At 34.3% G+C, this 13,450-nt stretch overlaps 1 protein-coding gene across 3 annotated transcripts in view; it reads left to right on the top strand.

Moving 5' to 3' along the window:
- Window positions 1-13,450, top strand: part of BRINP3 (BMP/retinoic acid inducible neural specific 3) — a 410,843-nt gene that overhangs the window by 206,656 nt on the left and 190,737 nt on the right. The gene's annotated exons all lie outside the window — the stretch shown is intronic.

Here is a 13,450-nt window from a genome sequence, read left to right on the forward strand (position 1 = left end):
CTGACATAGCTGCATTTCAAGAATGAAAGAAACAGAAAATTTCCATGCTGCTCCACCAACTTTGCCCCTCCCCCTTTCTACTTATGAAATATTTGTTAAATTAATATGTGAGATTGCACTTTGCTTAGAGGCTGTGGTTTTCAAGTTCACCAAATAGATGTCAAAAATATGATACACACAGAGAGTAACCGAGATCTAATTCAAGAAGAAAGGTGAATGAAAAGCAAACACAAGGAACCAAAACAGTCGGTTAAACAAAGATTCAGAATTGGAGAGAATCAGGATGCAAGCAAGAGCAGGTGAGCAAGGCATGGAGAAGTTGGTTAAGGAAATTCCTGGGCACATTGAGGAAATATAAGTGTCAGGTGGCCTTAAGGAATTACAGGTGGAAGATGTAGATGGTTCAGGGAGACAAGAAAGGTCAGCCATGAAAACTCATTATCTCTGTCCTCCATAAATCAATACACTAAATAATATGATGAAGAGATCAGACAAAGCTGGTATTGAAAATTAACCCCCCCATCTTTTTTGAACTAATTGTGAAATTGTTAAAAAATGCTAAGTAACTTCTCTGATTTTAGGTTGTTTTTAGGAGAAAGTGGGAGAGTAATATCTATGTCGTAGGGTCATGGGAAGATTAATGTCTATGTAGGAAAATACTCTTGGGACAATATATGGTATGATGTAAACATGCAATGCACTCATGTTATTGTTATTACAGCAGTGCAGATAGAAATAATTATAAAATATCCCAATAATTATAAAAACTTATCTGCATCTATATAGGTTAGTGAGGTCAATGATTATTAATACAATAAAATCTGAAGTAAAAGTGAAAATCATTACTCTAACTTATTTTATTTATTTTTATTTTTTTAAGTTTACTTACTTTGAGAGAGAGACAGAGAGCATGAATGGCGAAAGGACAGAGAGAAAGGTGGAGAGAGAGAGAGTCCCAAGCAGGCTCTAGACTGTCAATGCAGAGCCCCATGTGGGGCTCTAACTCACAAACCATGAGATTATGACCTGAGCCATGATCAAGAGTTGGACGCTTAACTGACTGAGCCATCCTGTCACCCTGTCTAACTTCCTTTAAAAAGTTCAGTGGTTTGGGAGCACCTGGGTGGCTCAGTCAGTTAAACATCCGGCATCAGCTCAGGTCATATCTCATGGTTTGTGAGTTACAGCCCCATTTCAGGCTCTGTGCTAACAGCTCAGAGCCTGGAGCCTGCTTCAGATTATGTGTCTCCCCCTCTCTCTGCCCCTCCCATGCTCATGTTCTATGTCTCTCAATAATACTTAAACATTAATTTTTTTTAAGTTCAGTAGTCTTATACTCCTATCAGGCTTCATTGTGGAGAAGAATTTCAGAATATAAAATATATTCTCCAAATAAGAAAAGAAGAAAGTAACAGGGGAAAGGCAGAGACAGAAATTAAAAAGGTGACTTTTTAATTGTTTTCATTGCTTTGGCATTGTGAATGCCACATTTGGGCCTTCAGATTGGTTTTTGTTGTGTATGTTTTTATTTGTTTTTATGAACATGGTTCAAAAATCCTTTGTGGGATTAAATCTTTTCTTCAGGTTGATTATTCAATGATGATAATATAGTCTCTTAAAATTGCTTTTCTTTAGTTATTTAAGTCTTATTCAAGCATTTTCTTAAAGGCAGAGTCGAGTAAGGTGGGGCTGGGGGGTGAAGAAGGGGAAGAAATAGAATTGCCATACTCACTAGCCTTCTAACCTCTGACTATTACTTAGATTTAGTGTTCCTTATATTTTCTATTGGAATTTTCTTTTTTTTTTCCTGTAAATACTACTTATGTTTTCTTTCAGGAATCTCTGCTGGATGATGTTAATAATTTAGCTAAAATGCATGAAATTATTTACGTAGCTTAAGGATATAAACTATTTACAATTAACAAGTACACCAGCTTGATTTCAGACGATTTTTTTTAAATATTGCTGTTGTAATTACACTAAGCCTTTTTTGTTGCTGTAAGTGTAGTTTAGTTTTACATGTTTTACCTAGTTGAACATGAAATTGTGTTTTTCCATTAAAAAATTAGATTTGTGATGTTTAATTGGAGCTAATTCTCTCTCTTAACTGAGTAAGTAACAACCCTAATAATAGCACACTGAGGATGTTATGTATATAGGTAAACATTTTAAATGAAAAGATAGTTGTTTTTGCTTCTTAAGTAACTAGATCTTCAACTAAATTTAAACATTTTGAAAACGAGTTGAGTATAAAATATTCACTGTCAGTACTATGGTGATGAAAAACAAATAAATGAAAAATGTCTTTTTTCCCTGAGTTATTTAGTACATCATATTATTGACTTAGACATAAAACTTTGGATAGCATATTTGAAGCCTTTAATGGGATATTTTATGATAGATAAAGCCAGTGATTGAATTATCTCCCTATAGGGAAAAATAAATTATAAAAAAACCTTCTTCAATCTATATCATTTTCCACATTTATTTCATCTTATAGCTTCCAGACTATTTATCAATAGAGTAATTCAGCTTGCTTCTATTTGGATAATGATATCTAAACTCCATCACTGGTTAAATACCTAAACTAAGCTACTCAATTTGAAGAATCAATCTTGAAAAAGATTGCACTACTGGGATATATTGATTTCTAGCTATGGAATATATTTCATGACTGCTTTTATAATATATTTCATTATAATACAATATATGACAAACACTGAAATAAAAGTGTATCTGTGTACTGAATATAGAACAACAACAAATGAGAATAGGAAAAAAAGAAAAAGATCTTAAACCTACTGGGTTGACGGGAGAGGGAGGGTGCCCACTATGAAGCAACAAACCTAGGTTCTGCACCAAATGAAAAAGACAGAAGACTATGCAAGATGGAGCCCAAAAATTGCACTTAAAATTTTATAAAACCTTGTAACAAAATGTTTATAGTAATTTTATTTTTTAATGTTTATTTATTAGAGAGAGAGAGAGAGAGAGAGAGAGCACACCCAAGTGCACTAGTGGGAGAGGGACAGAGAGAGAGGGAGAGAGAGAATCCCAAGCAGCTTCTGTGCTGTCAGTGCAGAGCCCGATGTGGGGCTTGATCCCATGAACTGTGAGATCATGACCTGAGCGAAAATCAAGAGTCTGACACTCAACCTACTGAGCCACCCTTGTACCCCTATAGTAATTTTAAATGGGACCTGATCCCCATCTCCAGTATTATGCAGATTTGTGTAAGAGTCATTGTTACAGCCCTGAGCCACATATAGTCTCAAGAGCATATGTGTGGTTCCCTATCAACCCAGGCTCTCTAAAGCCTAACACACTGAAGAGGAGAACAAAGCTTGTGCTCTCTCCTGACAAGCACAACCTGTAGAGTAAGAGGAAGAGGTGGGGTTACTCACATAAGTTGCTTTCCTACACCAGCCTCTCTGTTAACTCACTCACTGCACTTCTTCTGGCAGAATCAGAAATGCAGGGACAATGAGGATTGTTTGGGAAAAATACCTTCCCAGGAAGAGGAGTGCAGGAAAAAGTACTCTTTACTTGATAGAGATAGTTTTAAAAACTCAAACTGAAATTCATTCTAGAAGCAACTAGATAATCTATTAAGATTTGTTCATTTGCAACTTTGGAAAATATTTTTCACTCTCAGTAATATAAAAACAAGTCCTGTTTGACTACTGGCTTTGAATGCACAGAGTTTTAAAAGCCATGATTAAATTTTTAGTGGAAATAGTTATATTTTTTAATGTGTGGTTTTTATTAATTTTTTTCCTGCAAGTGCTTCTTATGAGAACATATCTTGTCATTACCCCATTATTCAACTTAAGCATTTTATCAGATATGTAATTTTTTTTATATAAAGAAAATATTTGCTTTGTTATTACAATGGAAAAACACATGATTGAATGTCCACAGTAGCATTAACTTACTACTATAGTTATTCATTATAATGAATACTACTGGGGCTCCTTGGTGGCTCAGTTGGTTAAGCATCCGACTTCGGCTCAGGTCATGATCTCACAGTTCGTGAGTTTGAGCCACGTGTCGGGCTCTGTGCTGACAGCTCGGATCCTGGAGCCTGCTTCGGGTTCTGTGTCTCCCTCTCTCTCTGCCCCTCCCCCACTCATGCTCTGTCTCTCTCCATCTCTCAAAAATAAATAAATGTTAAAAATTTTATAATAATGAATACTACCTCAATAACCACTTAGTATATAAGTTGTTATGGTTGCAAAGCTCTAGCTTGAAAAGTGTTACCATATGTTGCTTGCATGTGTATTTCTTTCAGGAAGAACAGAGCAGAGTCAGGCAGTAACATACACTATAGGTAGAATAGCAATTCAATTTTTAAAAATTTCCTTGCATCCTTATGAGGGTAAGATTCCAAATATCCTTGTTTAATTTCAGAAATACTCAATTCTCACTCTTCTCTATGTAAATTACATTCTGTATAAAGTGTCCACAGATAGTTTTAACTCTACATCATATACAACCCTCTTTCAAAATTGATTAGTGACTGTGTTTCTCATTTTCATTTGGCCTCATCTTAGGAAATATAAATTATTTTATTTTAGTTTAACTATAACATAATTAAAGGAGCAAATCTGATAAAAAATATATGTAATTTATTTCTTGAACAAAAAGAAATACTCACTGAAAATGCATGGAACTATTTCCTCTATTAGAATGCATAGTCTGCTTTAAGAAAAAAACTGAAAGGAAAAGCAATCTTTTCTGAAACTTGTATCCCAGGGAATCATTAAGCTAATGGTATTGAAAAGGAAAAAAAATATTTAAAAAAAACCTGCCATACTGTTTTTTAGAAATAAGTATATACTCATGCTACTTAAGATTAGTTATATCCATTCCTCTCTGTCTCAGTCTCTCATCTCTCTCTTTCACCTTGTATCTCTAATATTTCTCTGATAAATTAAATGTTTTAAAGGTGAAAATTAAAGCAATATTGTTAATTAAGTTTAATTGGTTTATAAGACAGTTATCTATTGAAATGCTTTGAAGCCATTTATATAAATAATCATATATATAACACAAAAGACAATGGGATTAAAATTGCTATGCCGATTGATCTTAATAATGACCTTACTGGCAACTAAGTCAAAAGATAAATGTTAAGTTTTGGAATTTTATAAATTATATTGTTTGTTTTTTTCCTCTTCATAGCACTTTGGTAAGGTAGATAAATGTCCACTGTTTGACAAACACGTACTGAGTTACCTAGAACAATGCAAAGACCCAAGACCTTCCTTAAAGGAACACACAGGTGACTAATAAATACAGACGTTTAAACTGGTAATAAGTTTACTGTGGTTTAGAGCCTCATTACTCAAGTGTGGTTCATGGTTCAACAGCCAGCACCACCTTGGAGTTTGTTTGAACTGCAGAGTCTCAGATTCCATCTTAGATTAATGAATCAGAATCTACATGTTAACAAGATCTGTGGGTGATTTATATGCACATTAAGTTCGAACAGCACTGTTTAGAGTATCTATATAAATTTAGAGTGTTCTTAACTCTTCCAGAAGTCTCACTTCTGAAAATTAATGTTACCAAAATAATAACAGGAGTCTATAACTATATATGTAACAAAAATGTTCATTATAACATAGTTTGTAAACAACTCCAACATAGAGGGGACTTCATTGCATTTCACTCAGGGTCGATTCAGTTTCATCTGACATGGGAACTATTTATTTCTAGTTCTTCTTTCATGTCATTGTTCTATAGAGAATATAATGATCTGGGTAATTTTGCTTAGAATTTTCTCAGATGTTGTGGGGGATAACTGTTAATAATCATAAAGTCAGTTGCTCTCATTTGGAGTGTTTTGCAAAACACATTATGTTTCTTTGTTGAGGCTCTATAAGACCAGTTATTTCCTTTCCGTAATATCTTGCAGATGCCAATTGGTGTTAAGCCAACAAGTCTGTTTTTACTTCTTTTATATATTTGGCTCTGCTTCTTGTCTGAAGCCTAGTTTTCTCAGATTGATGTTTTTTAATATCTATTTTTTTCCGAACCACTGTGTTTTTTTTTTTTTTTCAAGAACAGTACATTAGTAGAAAGATATCATCAGGATGTTTACCTTTTAACATGTTAAACTAAGAAAGAATGCTCATTGGTAGTGAGCAAAATATTATCATATTTTAGCACAAGAAATAATGTAATCTCTCATTACCAAAAAGTAGGATAATGTTTTTCAGTTAAAATGTTACATCAAAAGTAAAACCTACAATTACATTAAGCTGTGTTTGCACTGATTATTCCTAAGAGAAAGATTTTTATAGCAGTTCTTTATAAGTAAACCTGACAAAAAGCAAAACAGACATTTACAATCAGATCTTCCAGTGTAAGGAAATTGAATGACCAGGCAGACATCTGCCATAAGTTTAAAGTGTGTGTGTGTGCGTGTGTGTGTATGTGTTTGTCTGAACAGAATGTTATATGTTATAGGTTGGTACACTAATCCAAAAGCGGAACAATGATAACATAAAATACAGTCAACATATAAGAGTTATTGTCATCATATTAAAGAAATAAAACACAAAATAAACAAATGAACAACCCTCAGTGGACTTTAACTATAATAGCTGTGTCTCCCTAATATGCTTTGATTGTGGATCCTCCATGATTCTGCTCTGGTTGTCTCCTCATTCCAAGAATCAAGGTGAAGAAAGTTCTCTTTGGAACACGCTGTCCTCCTGGCAAATACAAAAAGCTAAAGAGTTTGTGTAACTTTGCAATGCTTCTCAAAAACTTGTACTAGATCATGACCTACTGGCTCTTATGTATTCTACTGACCAGAGTGTTATCCTTTCCAATTCCAGTTTAAAGGGAATCACCCATGAACTGTTTATAGTTCTTCTTTACAATGGACCATTGATCCATGTATGCGTGTTTGCATCCATGATAGTGCAGAAAATAATTACAAAGATAATGCAATCGACTGCATCATCATTATTTATTTATCCTTAGAATGCTTTTATTCATTCTATTATCCATTGTTTTCTGACTTGTTCTGACTTTTTGAAAGCATTACCTTTATCTTCAGTAACCATATATATATATATATATATATATATATATATATATACATATACATATATATGTATATATATACATATATGAGAATGCAGATTGAGAAAATCCAAGGAAAATACAATAGGGCAAAAGTTCTTTAAAATTTCTCTTCTTCATGGACATAACATAGATGATTTGAAAATCAGGACAGAAAAATACATTATTGTGAGGTCCATTGCATATCAAATGTACCTCATCACCTCTTACGAGCCAATCATAGGATGACATTAAGGTCATGATTGTTTTTTGTTATTGTTTTATTGTCTTCTGTTTTGCATTCTCCCTAAAAGCATTTTTCAATATGTGCTTTTAATGTCCATAAATGACCACAGTATTTTAGTTGTAAAAGACACAGCTGCATGATTTCTGTGTGAAATGATCACATCTTTTTATATCCACAGTCATTAATTCTTTTCACTTTCTAACAAACTCAGAATGTTGAATCATTTTCAGAATCACATTTAGTTTTTACAAAATGTGTGGATGCCCTTTGGTACTCATGTCATGCTTATGAGCTACAGCTGGCTTAAAAAATGTGAATAAAAATGGCATACGAACACAAATTTTACTTGATTGAATAATATCTCAGTTTTCAAATCTGAATATTGTGTTATTTATGTAGAATTTGGATGAACTTTTATAATCAAACACTTAAGAAAAAAGTTACAATTAAAATCCAAAATGCATTCTTCCTTAAGACTGACTGTGAAAGTTTCAAAGAACGTGAAGACCATAAACATCCTCAAAACATGGTAGTTATATATAACCTAAAAAGACCAGATCTCTTAGAGGAAAGAAATAGGCCTATTTTCAATGTAGATTGAGTAGCTTTGTTAAAATATCTTAGATATTTAACAATCCATAATTTATAACACTTGAAATTTAGCATAAACTACCCAGTTTACATCGCAATGTTGTCTGTTGTTAACTAAGGGTTTAAAACAAGGTATTCATGAGAGAACAATTAGGGTAATTTAAACTGCCTCTCATGCTTCACTGCAGGGAAAGCTTCTGCATGCGTGGATTAATGTTCAACTGTAGACAAGAACTATGGGCAGCTTCTGAATGGATTCCCTTTATCCAATTGTTAGAAAGAATAACCAACTGCTATCTCTAATAATCCCATATATCTTGATTATAAGATCCAGTAGAAACCAGTTTTGACTAAGTCCAGGTTCCTGTGGTGAAATACAATATCTATGAAATGCTAACTTATAAAAATTTAAAACCTTCTCATTTGCTGTTAGGCCCTAAGCAAAAAAAAAAAAAAAAAAAAGGAAACTAGAGGAAACCAACATTTATTATACACCTTAGATGTGTTCTGCCAGGGTCTATGGAGGAATTATATTGCTTAGTCTTTTCAAACAGGTGAGAGTAAGCTATTGACTGTCTTTTAGAAATGGGAAGGCTAAGGGCATGTATAACTTTACCAAAGACCCATAGTCATCAAGTTAGGGGCCTGTGGGCTGTCAGGATTTACCTTCCTATACAGCTGACTCCAAAACTCATGTTTTCCTTTCTCATATTATATCATAATTCCTTCAAATTAATAACAACAAAGATTGAACTAAAACTAGTAATAAAAGTATATTAATATTTACAATATTTTTCCTTTGATTGTCTCTGTGCACTATAATATATATTTACTCTCAGGATAGAAGGAGGAAAACACATTGACCTGTACCTTACAAGCAAATGTAGACACTTTGGAAAACAAAGGAAATATTTTCTTTTAATCTCCAGTAGATAATGAATGGAAACTACTGTTACTCATGATGATGATTATGGGCCATCGTTTTTCTATGCACATCTTTGATTGCTTGACCTTATATTAGGATTTGTTATCATTCATACTGTAAAGTAGGACCACTCTGAAATAGTAATCCTTAGTTTTTGTTACGTGTCATTTTCTAAATTATCATGAGGCACTCTAACATCTGCAAAATATTCTTTTTTTTAAGTTTATTTATTTATTTTGAGAGACAGGGAGAGAGAGTGTGTGTGTGCAAGCAAGGGAGGGGCAGAGAGAGAGGGAGAGAGAGAGAATCCCAAGCACGCTCTGAGCTGTCAGGAACCTGACACTGGGCTGGAACCCACAAACCACGGGATCATGACCTGAGCTGAAATCAACAGTTGGACACCTAACCAACAGAGCCACCCAGGCACCTGTCTGCAAAATATTTTTAAATCAAGTATTTTAATTTGCTTTTAAAATAAGTTTATGCTACTCCTCTCTTTTTGCATGAGATATGATTCAACTGAGGGCCTACGAAGGAATTAATAAAATTCCTTCTAAGGAGTTTTCATCAGAAGAGTGAAGACATATAGAGGGATACAGTATTTAAAGGACTATTTTGAGAGATATTTACTTTCTATATGTGGATACAGATTGTAGGACCAGGGTTCATGGATATGTAAAAGAAGTAGAAATAGAGGCTTCTGTCCATCACAAATATGACAATGCAGCTAAAATTACTAGAAATGTGCAGATATGGAATGAGTTATTTTATTTTAAGTTTAAGAAATTGGGTGAATAAAAGAGAATAATACCTTGCCAACAACTTTCAAATTCTTACTGCAGTCTAGTCGTATTCTAAACCTTTTATGGATGTTATCTGTTTCATGCCTATAGCTCCTCTTAGTAGAAGGAATACTATACTCAAGTTCCATGAGAGGAAATTGAGTCAAGTTATACAATTCAAGGTCATTCAGTTACTAAATATAAGCCAGTATTAAAGCTCAAATCTGTTTGGCACTAGCAGTTGGCATAGTTACATTGAAACTATAACAATTAATTCTATATTTTTCTTCCTTCCAGTACCTCATAATTCAGTGAAAGAGTCCATTCTAGTGGTCTAATTATCTCCTCTGCTCAATGATGTATACTTTTTTCAATTCATGTTGGACAGCTCCAGTAATAAGAAAAGTCACTACTATACAAAAAGAGACCGTGAGGATGACTCTCCTTACGTATTTAAAAGGCTTTCTTGAATCTCCAGAAGGCAAAACTAATTTCTAATAAATCAATTGAACCAACATTTTAAATTTAATGTATCACTGAATTGAAGAAAAATTAGATATTATTTCAAAGAATAGATAGTTACGCTTCTTTCCATCTACAGGAATCTGTAGAAAACACTGTAAATGCAAGGAGGCTAAACTTGGATATTTCGGTGTACTTTCTAAATAAAATCACTTGAGAACTGCCAAATCATCCACAATTTTGTTTTAGTCATAATATTAAACTCATAAAACTTACTTATGTGAATAAATGTTTTAAGTCATTTTCACTTTTTTTTCTTTTCTGTTTTTAATGTCTATTTATTTTTGAGAGAGAGAGAGAATGAGAGACAGAGAGCATGTGTACAGGGAAGGAGCAGAGAAAGAGGGAGACAGAGAATCCCAAGCAGGCTCCCACACTGTCAGTGCAGAGCCCAATGCCAGACAACCCACAAACCGGGAGATCATGAATGGAGCCCAAATCAAGTCAGAGGCTGAAGCAACTGAGTCACCCAGGCGCCCCCTCACTTCTTTCTTGTGGCTGCAGTGTATTCTACTTTGTAGATGCAACATAGTTTATTCTTACTGATGAGGTCTCTGGGTTGCTACAAATATTTCAAATAAAGCCACAGTAAGAAGCTTTTTGCATATCTGGGGCGCCTGGGTGGCGCAGTCGGTTAAGCGTCCGACTTCAGCCAGGTCACGATCTCGCGGTCTGTGAGTTCGAGCCCCGCGTCGGGCTCTGGGCTGATGGCTCAGAGCCTGGAGCCTGTTTCCGATTCTGTGTCTCCCTCTTCTCTGCCCCTCGCCCGTTCATGCTCTGTCTCTCTCTGTCCTCAAAATAAATAAACGTTGAAAAAAAATTTTTTTTTAAAAAAAGAAGCTTTTTGCATATCTTAACCAGTGTTTTTCGGGATAGATTTTAAAAGTAGAATTGCTGAGTCAATCATTGCTAACTATTGCCATATTTCTCTCTGGTTACATCATTTTGCATTACCATCAGCAATATATCAGAGGGCATGTCTCCTTCCAGTTTGCCAACATCTTTGGCAAGGTTGTCAAACTTTCGGATTTGGGCAAATTCCGTAATTGCAAAGTGCTATATCAATATATTTTGAATTTGCATTTCTTGTACTATTTTAACCTATATCTCCGGTATTTTCTGCTTTATTAAAAGTGTTGTCATTAAAACAACTTGACAAGTTTCAGTCTTTAGTACTCACTATGCAGTGTTTTTCGTTTTCTCACTTATTAATATTTGGTCCGAATTCTACAATATCTGATATCAAGATTGTTAACTTTGTTTTCTTTTAATTTACATTTACCAAGATCTCTGTCATTTTGTTTTTAACCTTACTTCGTAAGACCTGCCTCTTGCTGTATTAGTCTATTTGGGCTGCAATAAAACACCACAGACTGGGTGGCTTAAAAACAGCAGAAATTTATTGCTCACTCTTCTGGAACCTGGAAGTCCAAGGTCAAAGCACCATCTGGTTAGGTTAGAGCCCTTTTCAGTATTGCATAGTCTTGTATTTTCATGTGGCGGAAGGGGCAAGGGAGCTCTCTTGGAACTTCTTTTATAAAGGCACTAATTCCATTGATGTGGGCTCTGATCTAAACACCTCCCCAAAGCACCACCTCTTAATCCCTTCATGTTTGGGGGCTAAGATTTCACATATACATTCTGAGGGGAACAAACATTCAGACCATAGCACTTGCATCTGTGATACACCCTCATTATGAGTTCTCAGACTACCACAGAACTGTTTTTTCTACATCCATGTACAGGATGTTGTTTGTTTTGTTATTCTCTCCCAAACTTGGCACATAGGTGATTTTTTTTTTTCTATGATTCACTGGTCTTTCTGAGATACATTCACTCAAATTTCCACACTAGTTAATCCTCTTTTTCTGGGGGTAAGTAGTCAGTGGGGACTTTTTATTTGCTTGTTTAGTAATTTACATATATATTCACTTTTCTCCTCCAGATGTTCTCACCTGAAAGCCATTTATCATGCACATGACCTAATGCTGTTCATAATTGGACCTACTCATTCATATTTTTGAGAGTTTTTTTTTTCAGCTGCTGTAGTTAGGCTGCTTATTTCTACTCTGCCTGTGAGGATCCAAATACAAACTGAGAATGTGACCTTTCAGAAATAACACTGTTAATACTTTATTTCTGATATCAGTTGACCTGATCTCTTGTGGATAAATATAAGCTGTTACTTAGGATTGAATAGTCTCCGAGGATGTGTCATTTTAAAATTAATATTATTTTATTTATTTGGTATTTTCTAAAACTGGGTTGTCACTTTCTAAGCTGGCATAATGCCCCCTAAACAGTGGGTTACTGAAAGAATAAGAGTAAACCTCAATTCTGACAATTGTGTGTTAGATGAATATCCAAGAATATGGAAATCTGTAGATAGCAAGTTCTTAAAGTTAAGCTTAAATAACATTGATATTCTTATAAACATTTGAACATTGAAAATTGCAACTTAATTATATTATACCTTAAATTTCACCTTTGAAAATCCATTGGCACTACTTAAATCTTCCATTGAGGTTAGTGATTTCCATAGAGCTTATTAACACATAATATTTGTATATAATGCCACATGTCAGGAACCTCTGAATTTAATACATATATTTACATAACTATATTTGTATATAGTAAAACCTTCATTTGCGACCATAATTCATTCAGGAAACATGATTTTAAATCAAAGCACTTGTAGATCAAAGTGAATTTCCCCATAAGAAATAATGGAAAACAGATGATTCATCCCACAACCCCCCAAAATTCATATAAAATGATTATAATATTGTAACATAATACAAAATAATACAGAAAATACAAAGTAAAGAAATATAAAGAAATTTATTTATAAAGAAAAATAAACTAACTTGAACTTACCTTTGAAAACCTTCGTGGGTAGTGTGAGGGAGACAAGAGAGAGGAGGATTATTGTGTAGGACAACTTTCACTATCACCAACAGATGTTGACTACAGTACAGTATTAATAAACTCTTGACATATACTGTATTTAATGCAGCTGGCAAAAGGGCAGAAGACAGAGGAAAGGGTCTATGTCTGCAGACAGCCTGACCTAGCATGAAGCAAAGCATTCCTAAGCTTACTCTTTTCTGGAAAAGCAAAGGACTATCCATAGGTGCTTTGAAGGGACAAAAAATACACTAGTGCCTGTTGTGGGCATCTTCTAACGTTCTGAAAAATCACTGATTTCTGCCAAACACCATGACCTGAGACTGAATATCATCCGAGTATGGGAGACAATCACCCACAATCTCTCAGTGAGCAAACGAGAAAGAGAGAGAGAGAGAG

This window comes from Felis catus, chromosome F1, assembly GCF_018350175.1.
Source record: "Felis catus isolate Fca126 chromosome F1, F.catus_Fca126_mat1.0, whole genome shotgun sequence".
NCBI classification, from domain to species: Eukaryota; Metazoa; Chordata; class Mammalia; order Carnivora; family Felidae; genus Felis; species Felis catus.